The sequence below is a fragment of the Mercenaria mercenaria genome, chromosome 19, assembly GCF_021730395.1.
Source record: "Mercenaria mercenaria strain notata chromosome 19, MADL_Memer_1, whole genome shotgun sequence".
NCBI lineage: Eukaryota > Metazoa > Mollusca > Bivalvia > Venerida > Veneridae > Mercenaria > Mercenaria mercenaria.
In genome coordinates, this window is record NC_069379.1 from 26,412,913 (window position 1) to 26,426,732 (window position 13,820).

General features: G+C 34.3%; 1 long non-coding RNA gene across 1 annotated transcript; it reads right to left on the minus strand.

Annotated features, from left to right (window-relative positions):
- Positions 1 to 402: 402 nt before the first annotated feature.
- On the minus strand, positions 403 to 2,620 carry LOC128551247 (uncharacterized). Its single transcript, XR_008368737.1, has 3 exons — positions 2,492 to 2,620; positions 2,184 to 2,267; positions 403 to 1,465 (listed from the first exon to the last, which is right to left on the minus strand). It is a non-coding gene; the product is annotated as an uncharacterized LOC128551247 (long non-coding RNA).
- Between the last annotated feature and the right edge of the window lie 11,200 nt (positions 2,621 to 13,820).

The window sequence follows — 13,820 nt, forward strand, 5'->3', positions numbered from 1 at the left end:
AACCGCGTCATTAAACACTCCTTGTCTGACATTTCACTTAGCGTTGCACAATCAGGAGAGTGAAAAACAAGAACAATCTTTAAAAAGGATTGTCGGCTAATTGCAGTAAGACAAGAAGTATATGAGGTTTACAAATCGTGTCATTCTATCATCTATCTAACATTTTGTAAATAGCAAAATCAAACACCACTCTTAACAACAATTGAAATTGTTCCTTTAAAATGTTCACAAAGGTTTCCTAGATGTGCAATTTTGTTTCGTTTATTCTACAACAAAACAGCAGCGGTCTGGAAGGCACTTCTCTACATAGAAGACTCTAATCACACCCTTATTCATGTAAATTGATATATGTTGGTATTTGAACAGGTTTTATCATATTTATTAAACTTACTTATCATTTTTCGATATCGATATTCTTGCTAAATATACTGAGCGAAACTTACCTTTAAAACTGTGAACAGCGTCATTAAGCATAAATGCTTTGTCTACATTTCACCCAGCGTAGCACTATCAGCAGAGTGAAACAAATAGACACTCTCGTCCAGTCAGGAAGAGTGTTGCATAAATCGTTCATTTTGATAAATTATCTATAATGCGTTATCAAGTAGTCTGATTTGCAAACTGAAATCATGTGGCACGGTCACGAATTCGTTCTTAATACGGCATTCGCCGAAAATTGTTACTGTGTTACGCACGTGCTGCTTTAGCATATTTCCAATATCAATATTTTGAAATCCTAATTCACTAATGCGCTATAGCGCTATAGTTTACGACGACGGGGAAATGTCTATTGCCGCGGTGGTCGGGGGTTCGATTCTCGACTTATTCTAACTAAAACATATCGGAAGCTATTTTTTGTATTTTTTTTTCTACGCGTGTGTTAGGCAAGACCGTTCCCAGAGCCGTCAACTCCAAACAAATAAGACAAGAGGGCCATACTGGCCCTATATCGCTCACCTGTTATCATTGCACTTAAGGACAAGAAGGTACTAAATAAGCTATTTATAGTAACATAAAAGGGCAGTAATTAAAATAAAAACATTGTAAGTGAACACAAGAGGGCCATTAGGGCCTTATATCTCTCACCTGAATACCATTGATTGCTCTAAATGATAAGATCAAGTTTTGACACAGATCACATACACATACACTTTAAATATCATCAGGATAAATATTTTCTTGTAACAGTCCCTTCTGACCTGTGGGCCATAATTATACTAGTCATAGCCAATCTCCATACCAAGTTTGAGGGTCATTGGCTCAATTGCTACATTTTTATACTGGCATGACAGTTTTATATCATATACTAGCAGATAAACGTTACCTCCTCTGGTTTATATGTTACGATTAGTTCCTCTATGAATGTTCGGTCTTTAGATGTGATTCTTTGTTTTTCAAATTCCTCCTGAAGGCCATCGTTTGCTTCTAACATGTAACTAAACATATCTACGGATCCTTTTTCATGCTGAAGAATACAATTTCATTTATTGCATTCATCTTAATAATTATAAAATAGAAAAAAGCAGAAACTTCACAGGTCGCTCAACACGACAAAAACGAAAATGTTGCAGGCTCGGTATGATTGAGCCTGTTCATGGGCGGTAGTGGAAATGCATGCTACCGTCCACGCCCTCTAGCCCCGGGTTGAGCAGAACTCAACATTTACACATGTCAAAAGTACAAAAAGCAATTTAGAGGCATCTGCAGATGTATTCAAACGGCTGTGAACATGGAACCTTAAATGATACACGTGTTGAGGCGTGTAATTCCATGAAGAGCGGCGTTTGGTCCCCAGATAAAGTAAAAGGTTTGCCCCAAACGAGAAAACAATGGGCAGAACTAAAAACAAACTGGAATTTAGGAAGGGGGTCTGAGGTTATGGAGCCTGCGTATCACAGGAACTGTCAAAAGACAAATTTAAAAAGCAGGCACAATATCCAAGTAACCTTATCAATTAAAACCTTTCATCATTATATATGTTGTTAAATATTTCGTACATCAATTAATCAAAAAGATACGTTTCCATCTTTTAGAAAGAAATTTGAGAAAAAAAGCCAATTTGCTCTTGTATTTGTAACTGCTAAACTATATATTTGAATCACTCGATGGTGGTCGATCAGCCGTCTCTACCCGTTGTATTTCGTCATATGACTTAAAATGTCAAAAACAATGTAACAAGTTACCTCCCATTTTTCCTTCCCCTTTTTTATCGAGTCGTAATGCAGGAATTATCTTTTTGTCAAAGAGATGTGAAAATGGCCCATGACCTGAAGTAAACATACAAAAAAAAATACATGACAAACCATCAGTAATGTAAAACATAAATATGCAATTTAGAGTATGTTTAGTTCTGATAATTTTTGTTTCGAAAATGTTTTTTTTTTTTTTTTTTTTTTTTTTGCAAGTGAAACGGAAAATACGTAAAGTCAAAAAGACATATCGTTATTTTTTAGGTATTTCGTAAATAATTGTTATGTACTATAAGCTTTACCGAGATCATGACACAATCCTGCCACTTCTACGCACAGTTCATCTACAGGAGTAATATCAACGTCTTTGAGGGCCTTAGATTTCTGGTCTCTTAGAGCTCGCACCAGCCGTCCAGCCAAGTGGCAAACCCTTAAAAATTATACCATATCTAAAGCAAGATATATTTTAAGGCAATCTTTAAAGACCTGCACAAACAACTTGTAAAGTCAAGCAATTGTTGCTGTATTCATTCTTCCACCAATTGCTTAGATGGATTTTCGGATAAAATATGGATTTTTTGCTCGGTTTGGTTTTGCAACTTTCCAGGGACAACCGTCCTTCAGTGCTTTCAGCGCTTTGATTGAAGCAAGCTACTATAAAACTATTAAAACCGTATTCTGGATACTGCAAGAATTCAATGACAGCTTTCACTGAAGCAGATTAATTACGCTAAATGTTTTTTTTTCATATGGTGAGTCGACAGGAAAAGAGGTATAAGTGCATATACACAAATAAACAAATAGTCATATTCCGCTTACATCCTTCGATATTTTGTTTTAGCAATACAATACTTTATATAATTGTTGCTTTTAGTGTTGTCAACTTTTGTTGATTTTTTTTACTTTTGTGTGAGTGAATAGCAAGGACGGATGCAGGGGTAACTTTGAGTCAGTGTTGTTACATTTTCTGGTCCTTTGGGATCATGCAGTTCATTGAGTTTTAGCAGAGCTACCGGCGCCGACAGCGTCGCATTACGGTTAGACGTGTGAAAAAGAAAATGAATAGAGAGATCTAACTGTGTATACTATCGAGTTGAAAATTCGTGGTACTTTTTGGAATCGGTGTTGTTCGGATTTTTTCATGTGTACTATGTACATAGTAATTAATCAGAAAAGACGTCAGTAGACGCTTACTGTTTACGGTTGACAAAAGCGTTTCGCTTACTGCTTTTAATATTGAATAAAAATGTAAATGAGCGTTTGATAATAAGAAATTAGTGCTAAATACATTTTCTACGAAGAAAAAAGAAATAAAATACAATAATTTCATTATTGAAACGACTTTCGTCACGCTGCCATTACTGAACTTTATGATATATACTTATGTTTGTCCCGATGACGTCATAACTCCACAGTGATGTAGTGGTTAGCGTGTTCGCGTTGAAATCCAGAGGTCATGAGTTCGAACCTCACCTGGACAAGATTTTTTTAATTCCTTTTTTATTTCAGTCTTTTTTTGTATTACTATAAGTTTTGAAAATATTGTATAACTAAAGTCATTCATGTAAAATTTAACAAATGTTTATAGTTTTGATGTCAGGTTCCAATGCAGTGCCTGTGCAGTAGTCAGTAGACATAACTTTCAAAAAATAGCTTTAGGATCAAAATATACAGGCATTGAACTGTGAAAAGCAAATAATGCTCTTCTCCCCGTTCACATATATTTCGTCCGTTAGCTTTAAAATCACTAACCAGAGTTTATAAAAATAAAAATAAAACTATTGGCGATGAATTATCAATAAACATCAAAAAGGTTCTTACTGCCATCCCTATTCTCTAGTGCTAAAAGATTAACCATAAAAAAGTCATAGATTGTGAACTTAAAAGTTCTGTAAATAAACAGGTGTTTTCGAGAATTTCGGAAGACACTGTTTTTCTCTAGGTAAAATTCTGATAATTAACTTTTAAAAATTGCTAGTCTTTTGGGTTTAAAACAAGCTTTGTACAGTCATGTAAATGATTGTAATTTTCCAATACCAGGCGTCTATTATAGCAGTATTTTTTACTAAAAGTTGGACACATTCTTCCATCCAAAAGAAAACAAAATTTGACAATAATGACATTTAAAAGAATTACAATAGTCATTTCCAGGATTACGTAAATTCTAATTTCTATTAACTTTGGAATTGGAACATTAACATTTTTTACATTAAGTCCTCATTGCCAAACATTTACAACATTTACACGCAAAGAGACAGAATTCCTTTGGCTGTTGGTCTAATGAGATTCTGTTAGGTTTGAAATTTTCAAGATTTAAGCTTTTCAATTTGAAGGAGTTATCATTTGTGACTGGTTTCCAGTATGATAATAATTTATGTAAAATTTTTGATGCAGTACGTTTTAATAAGAATAACAGAAATTATTCAATTACGTTTTTTCTCTTTAACTTGGTGCCGATTTTAATCTACGAGGGGTGTTCAATAAATACCCGGAAAAGTGCTCTCATTTCTCTATTTCTGGTCTCATTTTGGTAAAATTTTAAAATATGAAGGATATGAACATACTGAATGCAAATACCTAAATTACAGATTTCAGAACATGCACACTATTTATTTGTCGTCTCCTAGGCAACGTCATCACCTCAAAAGCGGCCCAAAGTCATTATGATGCTGTCATATCACGCTCAGTTAATCAATACAACTCGTGATTACCATTGATTCAATGTTTATCACCATTAAATGCATTTTTACACCTTCCTAAGAATAAATAAATACTGTTCGTATAATGTTCCTTTCGTATTGAAGAAATTGGACACTGAACTGATGCCCTATCAAGGAGCTCTTTAAGTTATTAAATGTGACTGAGCGTTATTTTTCATGTCTGTAACAAAAGTCGTCAGCAATATTCTCCTGACCACTTTTAAACGTCACGTCCCACTAATAAAATTTTGTTTTCTTCAGGGCATTGTCCCTTAAACATTTTTCAGCAGAGCATTTGTCTCTTTCCTTGATTTTTGATTCAGAACACAAAATGTTATCTCACATCTCCGTTCAACGCTGATTTTCAAGCAACGACCAACTCAGTATGCCTGCCAAATATTTTAATGATGTCACATTTATAATTTGACGTTATTGGCGTAACGCTTACTTTTCATACCAATATTCACCCAATTTAAGAAAAGGTAGCTTGAAAAATAGGTAAGTGGCAAGTAATGTTTTAGCGCATGTAAAATAGAAAAAGAGACAAAGTTGGGCCGGATGACGTCACATGACGTTGCCATGGGGACTCGCATTAACTTATTATTTATCCAAAGACAATCTAATTTTAACATATCAACTCAGTATTCCCTAGTCTACATTTTGTAGCATTTTCATTTATTTTTGATGATACATAAAGAATTGAGAGCACTTTTCCGGGTATTTATTGAACGCCCCTCGTATATCGAACTTTCTTTTGATTATATGTGCCGTGCCAAGAGAAAATCAATATAGTGGCTTTGCGACCAGCATGTGTCCAGACCAGCCTGCGCATCCGCGCAGTCTGGTCAGGATCCATACTGTTCGCTAACAGTTTCTCTAGTTCCATTAGGCTTTGAAAGCGAACAGCATGGATCCTGACCAGACTGCACGGATGCGCAGGCTGGTCTGGATACATGCTGGTCGCAAAGCCACTATGTTGATTTTCTCATGGCACGGCTCATATATAGAATATCTTTCGAGTTTTCACATGTCAAGAATTAATCTTGATGCAGTCTAAAACATGCATTCAGAAATCATGAATTATCATTAATATTTATTAGTTTAATAGATCTAATAGAACATAAACTTCCTAAACGAATCCATAACTCCAGATAATTCCAACACCATTCCTTATTTTTTAAGGGCACTGGTGAGTTTTCAAGGGAGCTCTGCCTTTTAGGTAGCACCTAATTTCATATTAATAAAATAGTATCAAGTGTACTAGATCTAGGATATATGATGACGTAATAATAACTACCTGCACGTGAATGACGTCACGCCTAAATGCATGCATACAAAATGGCGGACATACTTTTGGATATGTAAAATAAAATTTTGAAGCTTGAAAAAGGGAAATAGTTACTGGTGATCTAACAATGTTTACAGGATGAAGGTTCCTACATATATATAATGGAAGATCGATATGACAAAATGTAATTAAGCCAGAAAACGCGAAAATTTGCATAGGAATTAGGGCTAAATTAGCGAGGCATGCCGGTGTAACATTAAATACTGACACCGTTGAACATTGAGAATTGACCCCGTCAGCATTATAACATTAAATTTTGATCATAAGGTCCCTTTTCAACGTTGAAAATTGAACCCGACAACATTTCAATATTAAATTTTGATCAAAAGGTTCTTTTTCAATGTTGAGAATTGACCTCGCCAACATTTCAACATTCAATTTTGATCAATGGCGTCAATTTTCAACGGGGTCAATATTTAATGTTACACTGGCGCATCACACTATCACTGAATTAATATGGAAATGCCATGAATGCATTTGACTTAAAGGTAAACCGAAACCGTATTATTTTAGCTCACCTGAGCATTGTGATCGCTAAATGTCAGGCGTCTGTCTGTCGTCTGTCAACATTTATCTTGTGTATGCCATAGAAGCTGTATTTTTCAATTGATCTTCATGAATTTTGGTCAGAACGATTGCCTTGATGAAGTCTAGGACGATTTCGAATATGGGTCAACTGGGGTCACTTGTTATATACGTTATATAGGAAAAAATACTTTAAATATTTTCTAATCATATTTCCTAGACTTTTTTATTATAATTACCTGATGACCCCAAGTAATTAGGGGTCACTTGATTTTGACCTTGACCTACTGACCTACTTTTTTGTTTTTTTAAGAGAGAGCCATGAAATTTGGATGACAAATACAGTTTTGCACACCGATCTTTATACAGTTTTGCACACCAATCTTAACAGCATAGAAATTTAAACCACGTCAGTAACTTTCGATAAAGATTTCAATACTCATCTTTAATGTTCTTAGCCTTGAACTACTGGCCTATTTTCTTGTTTTTTTTTAAGCTAAAGCAAAAAGATTTGGACAACATGTATAATGTTTGATACAGATTTCAATACTCATCTTGTATAGTCTTAATCATGACCTACTGACCTACCTTTTCGTTTTCGAAGTTACAGTATAGAAATTTGGACCACTTGTATATTTTTTAAACAGATTTCAATGCTCATCTTGAATAGTCTTAATCGTGACCTTCAGACCTACTTTCTTGTTTCTGAAGATACAGCATGGAAATTTGGATCACATGTAGAACTTTTGATACAGATTTCAATACTCATCTTCGGTATTATTAACCCTGACCTACTGACCTACTTTCTTGTTTTTGAAGCTACAGCAAAGAGGTTTTGACCACCTGTATAATTTTTCAACAGATTTCAGTACTTACCTTGAAGAATCTTTTCCATGACCTTCTCTCCTAGTTTTTTTAAGCTTTTGCAAAGAAATTTGTTCAAACAAGCAATTAAACTCAGGTGAGCGATATAGGGTCATCATGGCCCTCTTGTTTATTTTTATTATAATCACATCTGGTTTATGTAGACTGGTTGCACTGTTTGTTTTCTTCCTTATACCTACTCACTGTTTTTTTTTCATTTCCGTAGTAGACACACGGAACATATTACACTTAACATATTATAACTTAAAAAATATAAAGAACTTGGATTTACAAATGAAACTGATAAATTTACGCCGCAAGCAGATAAGTACAGATTATGTTTACTATAATAATTGATACAAAATGAATTTAGGGTAATCGTAAACTGATGTGGTTGTGACAGAAGTATAAAATAATTTATTTTTAATGCATTGCCAACAAGTAAAGGACCTCGGACATTTTCCTATTCAGATTGCCTATCCGATTAAGCAAAACGTGACATAGGGATAGACTTCTGAAATTGCATAGTTATGATAGTTAAAGACCATTTCTTGATAAATGCGACTTCATTTTACAAGTTTATGAACAAAAAAGAAGACTTTGTAGACATTTCTCATTCTCTTTTCTATTAAAATATGAACATAAATCATTTTTACGTTTTAAACATCTTTCCCACCAGTGACGCAACAAAATATTTCACATGCCTTTGTAAATAATTATTATATACGTATGCTGCAAAAATGGCAGTTGGTCACGGGTGGGAAAGTGTTTAAAATTGAAAAAAACTATGTACAGGGTGTCAGCAAATAAATTTTTACATAAATATTTGACACTTATTGCATGTGTTTCCTAAACCTTACATACATGTATCTACAGCTTTATTCATTTTTGTAAAAATTTCAAGCACAGAAAACACTAAACTAAATAAATAGGGGACATAGAAAGTGAAGCTAAAAAGCAGACAGATCCTTATAAGTATATCTTATGAGTTTTTCAATCAGATCTGTTACCTCTTGACAGTCTAAGTCCTTTGATTGAGTGTTTGAGTGAGACAACTGCATCTGTCATAAGTCAAGAACCAAGCAAGTGGCTTCGACATATTACATAATTATGCGTCTTCAACGTAAACATGACAAAGAAATACAGACGAACTTCTATGGGAATAGTGCCACTTAGGTGCATTTTTTTACCTTTTTGTAGGACACAGTTGAAGCGAACCTAGAATGCATTTTAAGAGCAACATTTGCTTTTATTCGATCCAGCATCCTATACCCTAACAAAACTACACCAGACACCATCTCATTAACTAACCTAATTGCTTCCAGAACTTACACTGACACCCATAGAACTAATACTGACTCGCCCATAACTAACACTGACACCCCCAGAATTAAAATCAATTCGCTCACACGTCTGAAACTTATTTCGAAGCCAACCTAAATACTAGTAAGGACCTCAAAGAACTAACACAGACACCCCAAGAATATCTATATAAATGTTGATACTAGCTAGTGAAGTTCCACTGATATAAAATGCTAAAAGTAAGGCATCCCTGAACCCGCAGTGGAATAGGCAGTCTCCTGCACCCCTCCGGTTCAACTGAAAAAGGCCAACTACGCCAATGTATGGCCAGCTACACCACTGCATGTGTTCAATAATAATCCTCCACATAATGCCCGGTCAGTATTGTACATGTGTATAAATACAGTATAGCAACAGATGTATAGAAAACAAACAATAGGATATGATCAATGCATCAGTGTTATCATGGGCACTCGGGTGGAAATAACTGAAGTACAGTTAGGGACCAAATGTTTTGTTCCACTTTATTTTTTTCCGTTTCGTTTATTTTCAAAAATGTCAATAAAACTGATAATCTGCATGGCATCAGTTTATTTATTGTGTTAAAATATTTCATAGTAGACATACCTTAAATACCAATGCTTATTTTAAGTAAAAATACACATTTTAAATTTTCAAAAATATGACCCTTAGTTACAAACTGTTCGAATTTCAAGAAAACGAATATAAAATAGCGGTAATCTATGCAGTTTTGTGTTTTTTCAACTAAATGATTTGAAAGATGATGACTTAAGACACTTTATTCACTTTAGCGACCAGGATCTCTTTGCAAGCGGCGAGTAATCTATGCAGTAATGATAGGTAATGAAATGTGCAAACCCTAACATCCCTGACCCAAACCTGACCTAAAGGAACACTATATGGCCAGGCAGGAGAAGATAATAGATGCTCGTTCAATTCTGCAACTACAGCTTAATGCACTCTGCGGCAGCATGATCTGGCCAATGTTTTAGAGGTATTACATAATTTATGGGGTCAAACAAAAGCAGTTTGACAAAAATTGTTTACTCTGCAGAATTAGAATTTTCTGACCTAAAGTGTTTTCAATAGTACAATGCGCTAAAAACTGTTTACTATTCTCTATTCGTTCTTCCGCCATATATCGAGAATCTTTGGCGATCGTATCAGCAACAAAGACAACGGAAGTTTGCCGATGCTCGATAAGATTGAAGTGTAAATAAAACATTTCTGAATGTTCTAACACAAGTGACCATTTATCCGGTCCTTTCTTTTCTGACCATTTAAGGAAACAATGATAGCCTTTTAAAGGCTTGTTGTGCGACCAAATCTACTCTATTCGTCCTTTTGTACGTTGTTCTCTGTGGGTAAACGACAATTGGTCTTCATGACTGGTCATTCCAACATCAAATCATAATGCGTAGTTAATTGCCAAATGTGCAATTGACATTGTGTCCTCTTTTACAGACCGTTTGAAACAGTTTTTGGTTTACCCGCAACCAAAGTTAAGTGTAATTCTGACAATCATATAGCATCTTTATTTGATTCCAAATCACATCCAAAGGATGTTCATGTGCTACGCAAAATAGTCCCATTCATGAAAATGCGGATTAATTATCAATGATCAAGCAGTTCTGATTCAATCTGTATCCATTCATAGATTGTTTAAGATTATATAAGATCTATCAATGATAAGGTTTTCCAGCCCATAGTTACATCACAAGCTAGGTCAGACAGAGTTCATCTTAGATATGTTTTTCATTCATGTATATTTATAGATTGCTATTTAAACAGAAAATAAATCTAACAAAACCCGCAACCAGCAGACATCTTAAGGCTTTGATTACTTAACTTGTTAGATTCAGATATATCGTGCGTATGATATTACGTATTTTATATATTGAATCCATGTGTAAGAAGCGTTAATTGCTTTAGAAAGATCGGGACGACCTTTAATAAAATTTAGTGAAATTCCTTCGTAGTCTGTGAAAGCGGTTACGTATGTTGTAGATAAAAAATAACATTCTATATGATCCGCGTAATCCGTCACGGAAATGTTTCCGAGTGTGGTATTGTGGTAGTAAGATATCTCCAAAAACGTTAATTTTATGGCAGTAATAATTTTTTTCTGTTTTACAATTGGGCCAATCATTTTAGAAATATGTAACAAGTAAAGAGAGTTTTATGCCAAGATAATCTAAACACTCCATTAACGGAATTCAAAAAAGGCTGAAAGTTACAATAAAAATTATCCCAAAATTGTTCAAAGCTAATAAAGATATTTCAAAATTTTCTAATGCTCTTATTACCACCCTTGGAGATTATAGATTTAAGAAATAATGTAAAGAAAAGCGTTGTTGTAACGTTATTAATGCACAAAAAGAGGTTATACGTCCGCGGAATAATTTCACGAGTGCGTAACCAGAGTGAATTATTCTGACGACGTACAACCAATGTTGAGTGTATTAATTTAAGTTAAACATGATTTTGCTATACATTGTTTCGATTCTGATATGCCCTTATTCTAAAACAGTAGATAAAATATAGTAGCGCTCTTTCTTGGTCGCAACAAAAACATTGACGTCATTTTAGCGTAAGCGTGTTTTAACAGAAACAGGCTTATAAGAATGATGTATAATATCAAAGGTATTGTTCATATTTAAGGGGGAATTATGGGTAAAAATCCTGTTACGAAACAGGCGGATCAAAAGGGCACAATAAAATTCTATTTTGTGCTACTTGTATCGCTTACAAAAGCGAGTAACTTTAAATATGCACTCATAGAGCGAATCTCTGAATTTATATCTAAATGTAGTTATAACAATTAATGTCAACTGGAATCTTCTCTCTTGTCATATTTTTGTTTCTAAATGCCAATTACAATTTGTAACATTGAATGAATGTCCAAACATAAATTCTAAATTCATGGTAATAGCTTTGTATACTTTTCTTTTTTCTTTTTCCTTCAATTTTTTTTGCAACATGATAGACAGTAGAATATGGTCCTAAAAAGTCACTTGATGCACCAGTAGCAGTCAAAGCTACAGAATTATCGAGTTTACTATACAATAAATAGATACGAAATAAGTGGTTCACAATTAATCCCAACTGGGATACTTATCTTTATGTTAGTTGACAAATCTAATTTTGTTCAGAGATGCTCAAGCGATTTACTATTGTAAAAAAAAGAAGATTTGTCATGTCAAATGACCGCACGTCATGTACATTCGCGTGCAACCCAGGGTTTGTACTAAATGGTCCTCTGAGTTTGCAGTGTGTCGATGGATCATGGGATGGAATTCCCCCAGTGTGTGAAGGTTGGTTATTCTAATCAATTGTTGTCAAGTAATGTGTATGTCGCTGTAAAAATTAATGACTTGTTACTAGGCACGATTTACTGTAGTCAAGTAATATTTACTAATAAAGGCCCTATTAGGCTCCTTTCACGCTATCCATTATAATACCAGCATGTGCATTATTTGATACATCTATATAGACTGAGTATTATAGAGTTACCTGAATAGCTTTTATTTCTTGCGACACGACGCGTAACAGCTACGGCGTAAATCAAACTCTGATTTTCAAGACCAGCGAGCCTATTTTATTGAACTGTTTTGATTTTAAACATCTTAAGTTGATCATGTTATAAAATTGTCAATGAACATGTATTTTCGCAATGTTCCTGTATATTATGAAACAGATATTCCATGATTTAGATTATAATGACTTTTATCATAGTGCCTCCGAAATTTTGAATAAACTGGATAAGACAGATATGAGGTCTTATTCATTTCCTGTATTGTTAAAATTTTCTTTCGGTAGTCATCATTAACCACATTGCATTTATTCAGACTACCAGAGGTTTCAAATATCAATGTCTTGGTTATCTTTGCGATGACAATGTCTTGTGTAACTTTTCTCGCAAAACCCTAAGTTACAAGATTTTATGGGAAAAATTTGGCTAAATTAAAAATTTGATAAGATTTAGGTGTCACCCCGGTATAGAAGTACTTCCGGGTCGTTGGATCCTAGAAAGTAGGTCTTTGAAATTTTGAAATTCCCAATTTAACGCTATCCCTACTTTGACATGTTATATTCCAAATGTATTTATTGATACTATGTACATTTTTTTGTCATTTCTGATGTCTTTAACAGTTGTTTTATGTGTGTTTTTCAGGATTACATTTCTGTGCGGAAGGATTAAAAAACTACACCAGACTGGTGGCCATGACAGATGTCAGTTGGAAATTTAAACATGGACTAGATACTTTGATGTGTAGCAAAAAAGTTCATCGTTGATGGTGGTGTTTTTTTGTGATATATTGACTGGGATAGTATTACTCTTCAGAAATACAGAGCTGTCAATGCTGCAATTTTGTTGTGAAATTCACAATCCATGGCCAAAAGTGCTTGTTTTACTATACAGCAAAGAAGGAGAAATTGTACCGGGCTGACACCTTAACCTGGAACAACTGATACGGGGACTGGAAACCGGCATTTATCTTATCTTATGCTGTCGTCCAATCGAAGTGTATGCCGTAGATTATTCTGCTATTATTCAAACACTTACGCCTTACAGTTAAACTCGTCCTTTCAGTGAAAATCTGGGAAAGCATTTGTTAAATTTTTTGTTGAAAACAAAAGTTCTGCCATGAAATTATTGCCTGCATCTGTTTTTAAATGGAAAATATCTACATTACTTTTCGCCCTGTGAAAATGGCTAAATCTAGACTTGTCTTACCCAGAGAGAAAGATGTCGTTTTTTACATGATATTTGCCTTGTTGATTCGGAGTATTTAGAACAAAAAAAAATAGGACATATTTTAATGAAAATAGCAAGTCAAAACCGTAAACTGTTGCCTGAAAATATTTGTT